Below are 9322 nucleotides of genomic sequence, written 5' to 3' on the forward strand. Positions count from 1 at the left end.
TGGATATAGGCGTGCCAGACGGTTGAAGCGCTTTACTGCTTCGTTCACGGATAGGTCACCTTGCCGAAACTCGGTGAACTCGTCGTAATGCCGGTTCGTCACTTGCATATGGAAGAACTCTTCGAAGAACTCTGTCTCGAAGTCCGTCCAGTTTATCAGATTAATCTGTCTCTTTGCCTTTACTCTTTCCCACCACATCCTTGCGTCTCCGGAAAAGCAGAATGATACACATTTGATCTTCTCCGATACGGGCCAGTCCAGTAATTCTACTATGCTTTCCACTGTCTTGAACCAGGCCTGAGCGTCCCATGGCTCGCAAGTACCTGAGAAGTTTTTCGGCTTCAGCCTTAGCCACTGTATCAAGTAGGTCTCCTGTCGGACCACTGGGACAGGGGCTATCGGTGGTACTGGTGCAACTACGGGGATGATGAGCACTGCATTCTGATTTACTGGCGGGGTGGCAGGATTTTCTTGCTAACCCATCAAAGTCGTGATCAGCTGTTGTTGCTCCATGATCTGACGCTGGAGATCGGTAACTACCTGGGTCAAATCTGGTGGAGTTGCTGTCTCGTCTGCTTGGGTAGTACGTCTTCTAGCCATGCTTATCTTCATTAGATGACAATAAATTATCGTTATTTCTACCCAGGCTAACATAAGATCATTATTATTCTTATCCTACCATCATGCATACCTAAACTAGAACTGTGACTAATCATCATCAAAGTATAAGCAAACATGAATAATATTAAAGCATCATAGAAAAATTAATTTAAGCATATAGATTCTTACTTGGAGCGACAGGATGGAGGCTTGACATGTGTGTAGTGAAAAGGCTAAACTTGGCTCTGATACCAAACTATAACGCCTCGCCCCTTCCTGCTCAAGCAGACGGGGGTTGCTTATCTTTTCTTCTTAAAACAGCGGAAGTCTTATTTATAGTATATATTTTTTTTAAACTTTTCCTTTACTTTTCAAATCATCATCACTAACTACCTATCATATGAGTCACATAACATGCTTAACATAAATTTAAGCCATAATACTAAAGAGTATGATGAAATGTCATGGAGTCATAAAAGAGAGACATAAGCATAATTCTTATTAACTAGAAGCAGGTCTTTCTCTTTAGCCGAGTCACTACTACACACGTCCTTCTTGCCCCCTCCTGCTGCTCCCTTAGTACATCCATTCTTTGCCCTTATCTGCGGTACAAGGAAAGTAAGCTGTGAGCACACAAGGCTCAGTAAGATCCTTTCCTACTAACAAAAACCGTATAGCATAACTTAATCTCCAAGGCATAAAGCATAAAGACAACTCATCATATCATATATAGAAGCATCATATCGTAACATAATCGTAAGGTATCATGGCATATCATATCATGCATCCAAGCTTATCATAATAGAGTCATAAGCATCATGGCATATCATGGTAAAATCATAATGTGCATCATAGCATAACATAACATAAACATAAGCATTATGGCATATCATGATATAATCATAAAGTACATCCTAGCATAACATAATCATAAGTATCATGACATATCATAACATAATCATAAAATGCATCCTAGCATAACATATCATAATCATAAACATTATGGCATATCATGATATAATCATAAAGTGCATCCTAACATAACATAATCATAAGTATCATGGCATATCATAACATAATCATAAAGTGCATCCTAGCATAACATATCATAATCATAAGCATCATGGCATATCGTAACATAATCATAAAGTGTTATGCGAGATGACTTTCAAAAACATGATTCATGCAAAAATATATGCAACATGTCTTTTGAAAACTTATTACATACATACTTAAACATAAACATAACATGATTAGGGCCCCAGCATGTACCACATACATAAATGCGCGCGTCCTATGTAGGTCCAAGGTAGCAAGTCTTGAACCCTACAAGGCATACATACTAGGCCCGTTTCTTAGTCCATCGACCTAGGGGCACTTAGGAGCCCATCCCTAACGAGGCCCGTTTCTTAGTCCATCGACCCCGGGGCGCTTATGGAGCCCACCCTTGGTACAAGCCATATAAAGTAAAGTAGCATGTCATACATATCATGGTTCTTATTATTTCTTGCACATCATATTTCTTATCATATCATACCATACAAAATTTGGGCACACAGCTCATCATAATAGCATGTATAATTTGGGCATACAGCACATCATAAATACACGCATAGTTTGGGCACACAGCTCATCATAAAAGCATGCATAGTTTGGGCACACAGCTCATCATAAATAGCAAGCATAATTTGGGCACGCAGCTAATCATAATATCATGCATAAATTGGTCACACAGCCAGCATAAGGGTTACCAACATACATAGATCATAATTATACATAATTAAACATAGAAGCATAGCAAGCTCTTACCACATCATAAAACATTACATGTGAGCTACATGAGAAATCTACATGAGAATCATATTTAGATTTCTAACCCTAATGTCATATAGTGGCCGAAACATATAGTTGTGACTTAGGTTAAAAATCAACATACAAGCATGTGAACCCTAAACCAATATCATATCATATACCATAAGGAAACATCATGAGCATGTTTAGGTTAGGTTCTAGGTTTCCGAAACTTATAAACTTATCATGGCCGAATCTTATCAAGCATTACATTGGGTTAAAATCAACATACAAGCATGTGAACCCTAAACCAATTTCATAGCAAATATTACAAGGAACAACATAAGCTTAATTAGGTTAGGTTCTAAGTTTCCTAGGCACTTAAACTTGTTGTGGCCGAAACCTTTAAGGTTTGGAACTAGGTTTCAAGTGTCATAAAAGCATGGAAAACCCTAAACCAATTTCATAGCAATTATTACAAGGAACATCATGAGCATAATTAGGTTAGGTTCTAAGTTCCCTAGGCCCTTAAACTTGTTGTGGCCGAAACCTTTAAGGCTTGGAACTAGGTTTCAAGTGTCATAAAAGCATGGAAAACCCTAAACCAATTTCATAGCAATTATTACAAGGAACAACATGAGCATAATTAGGTTAGGTTCCAAGTTTCCTAGGCCCTTAAACTTGTTGTGGCTGAAATATTTAAGGCTTGGAACTAGGTTTCAAGTGTCATAAAAGCATGGAAAACCCTAAACCAATTTCATAGCAATTAATACAAGGAACAACATGAGCATAATTAGGTTAGGTTCTAAGTTTCCTAGGCCCTTAAACTTGTTGTGGCCGAAATCTTTAAGGCTTGGAACTAGGTTTCAAGGGTCATAAAAACATGGAAACCCTAAACCAATTTCATAGCAATTATTACAAGGAACAACATGAGCATAATTAGGTTAGGTTCTAAGTTTCCTAGGCCCTTAAACTTGTTGTGGCCAAAACCTTTAAGGCTTGGAACTAGGTTTCAAGGGTCATAAAAACATGGAAACCCTAAACTAATTTCATAACAATTATTACAAGGAACAACATGAGCATAATTAGGTTAGGTTCTAAGTTCCCTAGGCCCTTAAACTTGTTGTGGCCGAAAGTTCATGGGGCATGAAAACAAGTTCTAACCACACTACAACATGAGCATGTCATATTAATTTCATATCTTGTCTTAAGGAGGATCATGGCATGGTTAGTTTAGGTTTAACAATTTTTCTAGGCCCCTAATCCTATCATGGCCGAATACTTATGAGCATGGAATAAAGTTCAATCATCATATAGGCATGAGCATATCATGTTAACAACTTTCTCATCATGAAGTATATATCATAAAACAAAAAGGAGCATGCTTGGTTTGAGTCTTAACTTACCTATTTCCTTTATTCATGTTTGGCCGAGAGTCTAGGGATATGACTCTAAGTTCTAACCAAACATTCTAGCATATGAACATTAGATAAATCCCTACCATAAGATACATGTTACAAGAAGCATATTGAGCATGACAAAATTTAGGTCTTTACATTTCCTAGGTCCTTCTTTTTAGTCTTGTCTTGGCCAAAAATTTCATGAAGGTATCCGTGGTTTTTAGGCAACCAAATCTCATAGAAAATACACAAGCTATTGTACCACAGGTGAGGGAAACTTACATCCTTTCGCTTGTGGTTTTTCTTAAGGAAAAAGGTATCCTAAGTGCCAAGGAAGGAGAGAGCTTCTTCTTCTTGCACCTCCTTTTGCTTCTCTTGCTTGGAAGGGATAGATCTTGAAGGTTTCTCCTCAAAATTTAGTTTTCTTGGAGAGGAACTTAGCTTAGCTTTTGGAATAAGGAGAGGGAGGGGCTCTTGGTTTCGGTGAAGAATGAAGAAGGAGAAGGAAGGAGGAAGAAAAAAAAGAATTTAATCTCTTGTTTTTCTTCTCCCAATCAATTTATTCCTTTGCAAATGAAACATGTCTTCATTCATTCCCTCAACTCCTCTTTTCCCTCACTCCTTTAATTCCCACGAAAATAGAGAGAGGGAGGGAAGTAGGCAATTTATCTTTTGCTTGCTTCTTCTCTTAACCAAGAGGAAGAGGAGGTAAGCAACTTGGTTTTCTCTTGCTCTTTTGCTTAGTTTTCTTTTATTTTCTTCTCACCTTTAACTAAATTTTCATTTCTTTCTATCCATATATTATTCATTATTCTAGTGGTTATCATACATCAATTTATCTCTATTATTTGTGGGAGGTTCAAGGTTCAATCCTTGACCTCACCTCTTCTTATTCTATTTTGGTTTCAATTTTCCCTTTTCTTTTATTCTTTTTATTTCTATGCTCTAAAGAAAAATAATACCCATATACTTATCTTATAATTTCGTGGGTGTTACTGTAACACCCCTAGAAAGCCTAGATAAAGTAAGGGCAATGAGAGTACGAATGTAATGAAAAGAATGTGTAGATAGTCTACGTTGAATGTTACGATGGGAAGGATTTAGATGATTAAACACTTTATGAAAGAAAATAAAGTTGAGAATATAAAGTTCTATATATGATTTATAATGCAAGGAATTAATGTAAACAAAAGAAATATGAGATATTATATATGCATGTATGAAATATTTATGCATAATGCATATACATGAATTATTTTGTACAAAAATATGTTAGGAGAAGGATTTGATCCTTGGTTCTCTTATGGATGCATGCATGTGTTAACCAAGTGTGATAAGAGTGAATATTGTAAGAGGAGAGATGGGAATTATAATTAAAGGAAAGAAAGGAGAGAAATTAAGAGAAAGAAAAGAGAGAAACTCAAGAAGCATTTCTCTAGCATATTCTTTCTCATTAAGAGGAGAAGTAAATGAGGAGGATGAATCAAGTCAAGTTTTCCTCCCCTCACTTTAGTATAAATAGGCATGGAGGGGGCTTCATCCTCAACTCACTCTCCTCCTCTCCTCCATTTGTGCCGAGCACTCTCCTCCCTCTTTCCTCTTGTTGCCGAGAGCAACAACTCTCCCCTTCTTTCTTTCTTTTTGTTGCCGAGCAACACAAGAGGAAGAAGCCTCCTCTTCTTCCTCCTCCTCTCCACCAAAAGACCTAGCCACTTCTTCCTCCATTGGTGCCGAGCAAAGCAAGCAAGGAAGAAAGGTCCACAAGCAAGTTCTCAACTCTAGGAAACTTAAGCAAAGAAGGTAAGCTTCCCCTCACCTGCGGTACAAGGCTTTCATGTGATTTTCGGATTCTTTTTCTATGCCTTGAAAGAAAGTTTTCCCCTATGTTTTTATACATATATGATGCATGATCAGAGGTGTATGTAACCCTAGAATTTCAATCAAAAATATTGTAAATAGGTTAGGAAAATTATTGTCTAACCAAACTAGTGCAAGGTTCCTCTATGAAATGCTAAGGACCTTCCTATGGTTTTCTTGCTTGGAAGTTGATTGGAACCAAAAGAACCCCACTCTCATGTTTCGGCCAAGAAAGAATTTAGGGTTAGGAGGACCTTGAATTTAAAATAACTATGCTTATATGACATGATATAAAGTTCTTAAGAGTTGTATACTTGTATGTTGAAAGAAACTCATGAACCTTACTCTTAATATTTCGGCCATGGTAAGGTGATGGTTTAGAGAAGCTTAAACAAAATTCTAATATGCTCAATGACCTCTGTGATATTATGTTATGAAAGATGATTAATGCTCTCATGTTTAATTGGAATGTAGAAAATTAGTTACATGATTTATGACATGTAAGATCACAAGAGTCCTAACTTGTTTATGATCCAACTTTGTGTATGATGTTCTTAGTAAATCTTGCTATGAAATTTACTTAGGTTTCCCATGCTTTAGGCCACTTAAAGGAAGTTTATATTCTATGAATTTCGGCCAAGTAAGGTTTAAAGGACCTAGAGGCCTTGGAAATGAAACCTAAGGGGTTAAAAGTACTTCTTATGAAAACTTGATAATGTGTGAATGTGATACATGTTTGTATGACCTAAATGAATCATTATGTGTTCGGCCATTAAGGGATAGATTCCCTAGAAACCCTAGAACAAAAATTAAATATGTCTATGCCATGCTGTATGAAAATGATATGATAATAAGTTAGAATGCATGATTGCTTTAGTTACGAAATGATATGCATAATGAAGTTATATTATGAAATATGCCATGATGTGTTATAGCATAGAAAATGCTATACATAATGAAAAGAAATGAAGTTATGTTATGATATGTGATAGCATAGAAAATTCTATACATAATGAAAAGAAATGAAAAGAATAAATGCATGAAAGATTGTTAAAGACATGAGATGATAGTTATGCATGATAAGTTATTTTTATGGTTTGTACCAAGGGTGGGCTCCGTAAACGTTGCGGGGTCGTTGGAGTAAGACTCGGGCCTCGTCAGTAATGGGCCTTTGAGTGCCCTAGGTCGATGGAGTAAGACTCGGGCCTAGTATGTATGCATGGTAGGGCTCAAGACTTGCTACCTTGGACCTACGCATTATGTATGTGGTACAAACCGGGATCCCAAATGATGATAATATTAATTTCAAGTACTATTAAGTATAAGTTTTCAAATTCACGATGCATTGCCTACATTCATATGTGCTTGAATTATATGATGATATGATATAATGTCATGTGATATTATGATATGAATATGATGCCCTTGTATGTCTTATGCTTGTGATTTATTTGTTTTATGATATGATATTCATGCTTCTATGAAATGATATGTGAATAAGAAATATGCATGATATGTTTGAATAGAATGATATGTTATGTTATGATTAGTTGAGACGATGATATGTTGATCCATTCTTGATATACGATGATTCTCGGTTTTAGTGAGTAGGAAAGGAACTTACTGAGTCATGAGTGCTCATAGCTTACTTTCCTTGTACCGCAGATAAAAGAGAAAGCTGGATGAACAACGGAGCAGCAGGAGGAGCAGATAGTGATGTGTGTGGTGGTGGCTCGGCTAGGACGATTCGGACAAATTAATATTTTTAGTTATAAGTTCAATATATGCACATTTGAACAAATCAGAATATGTGATATTATGCTTAATAAATTAAATTCTTTAAAGTTTTTATTCTTCCGCTGTTATAGTAAAACATGTACGTAAGTAGTATAAGAACGTAGCGCCGCCCTTAGGTAAGAAGGGTGGGCGTTACAGTTACACTCTTCATCTTTCTTCATCATGACTAATCTTTGAGGAAAAGAGATTACTTGGCTTTGAGGGTAAAGTGGAAGAGTCTCTTCAACCTTCTTGGTACTCTCATCTTCATCTTGAATCTGAATTTGTTCAAGTGTTGGAGGAGAGAGCTCTTCTTGACTTTTCATCCCTTTTGAAGCAATCACTTGAGGATCTCCCAAGGTCCGTCCGCTCCTAAGTTCAATTTTGTTGCAGTGTTCCATTGGGTTGACATCAGGTTTACCTAGAAATTGTTCTAATGCTCTTGAAGGTGATGAAGCTGTCTGAGCAATTTGGCTATCTTATATTTTCTGGTGCTTCTCTACATTATCCATTCTCTGAGTTAGTAGCTTGATCTCTTGCTTCATTTCATTTTGATTGGAAATAACTTCATCAATCATTTTCTCCAATTTAGAAAAGTGATAGCCTTGAGAACATTGTTGTTGATAGCCTTGCTGTCCAGGCTGATAGCTTGGTCTAACCCCTGTAGATGGTCCTTGTTCTTGATTATTTCTATAAGAGAAATTTGGATGATTTTTTCAACCAGGGTGGTATGTGTTGGTGTATGGATTATTCTATTTCTAATTGTAACTCATGATAGCATCACATTGTTCTAATTGATTGATTTGTACAGAAATAGCTCCTAAAGGATATGAGTCTTGAGAATGATCTGAGCTTCCACGAGTTTCACAAACACACACTATAGCATTGACCGATGTAGAATTTGTTCCCATATTTTCCAATTTTTTAGTAAGAGCGTCTAATTTTGAAGACATCAAAGTAATTACATCTACATCAAATTTTCCTGATACTTTAACTGGGTTTGGATAGGAATAGACTCCACTTCTTTTTGTTGCCCATTGATAATGATTTTGCGCTACACTCTCAATAAGTGCCCCTCTAGCTGCAAAATCTAAAGACACCTTAGTATGATAGTTGACGCTGTTATAAAAAGTATGTAGAACTAGCCATTTTTCTAACCGATGATGTAGGCATTGTCTGAGCATATTGTTGTATCTATCCCATACTTCAAATAAATATTCTAAGTCTGACTGCCTGAAGCTTGCAATTAGATTTCTCATATGAGCGGTCTTACTTGGAGGATAGAATTTATCAAGGAATTGTTGCTCACATTACTCCCAAGTGGTTATGTTGTTAGTTGGTAAAGAGTTCAACCATTGTTTTGCTCCATCTCTTAAAGAAAACCCAAATAATAATAATCTCACTGCTTTCGAGGGAACATCATTCATCTTCATGGTGCTACAGATTTCACAGAAAGTTTCAAGATGTTGATTTGGGTCTTCATGTGGTCCACCTCCATACTAATTTTGTTGTATCATAGTGATTATTGTAGGCTTGATCTCAAAATTATTGGCTTCAATAGATGATCTTGTGATACTAGAATGAAGCGCTCTGGCATACGGTGCTGCATAATCTTTTAATGGTTTGTTTGCCATATTAGAATGTTCTTGTTCTTCTTGATTTCTTTGCAAGATCTTCCTCCTATGAAAAGTTCTTTCAATCTCTGGATCATGATGTAACAAAACTCCTACAAGGTTAGATCTTTACATGCAAAGAACAAGATTACAAGTAACAAAATTTTATTTTTGCTTGAAAAATAAGGAAAAACTGAACTGAAATTCTGAAAATATAAAATACAAAATTTGATTTACAATAAGATAAATTGCAGGAAAAGTAATAAAAAATAAAAGATTAGAATG

The 9322-nt window shown here is 36.3% G+C and overlaps 1 non-coding gene across 1 annotated transcript; it reads left to right on the forward strand.

Annotated features, from left to right (window-relative positions):
- The first annotated feature begins 8579 nt into the window (after window positions 1–8579).
- On the forward strand, window positions 8580–8685 carry LOC122037316. The gene has a single exon (XR_006127617.1). It is a non-coding gene; the product is annotated as a small nucleolar RNA R71 (small nucleolar RNA).
- Window positions 8686–9322: the final 637 nt, after the last annotated feature.

This window comes from Zingiber officinale, unplaced genomic scaffold, assembly GCF_018446385.1.
Source record: "Zingiber officinale cultivar Zhangliang unplaced genomic scaffold, Zo_v1.1 ctg251, whole genome shotgun sequence".
Lineage (NCBI taxonomy): Eukaryota > Viridiplantae > Streptophyta > Magnoliopsida > Zingiberales > Zingiberaceae > Zingiber > Zingiber officinale.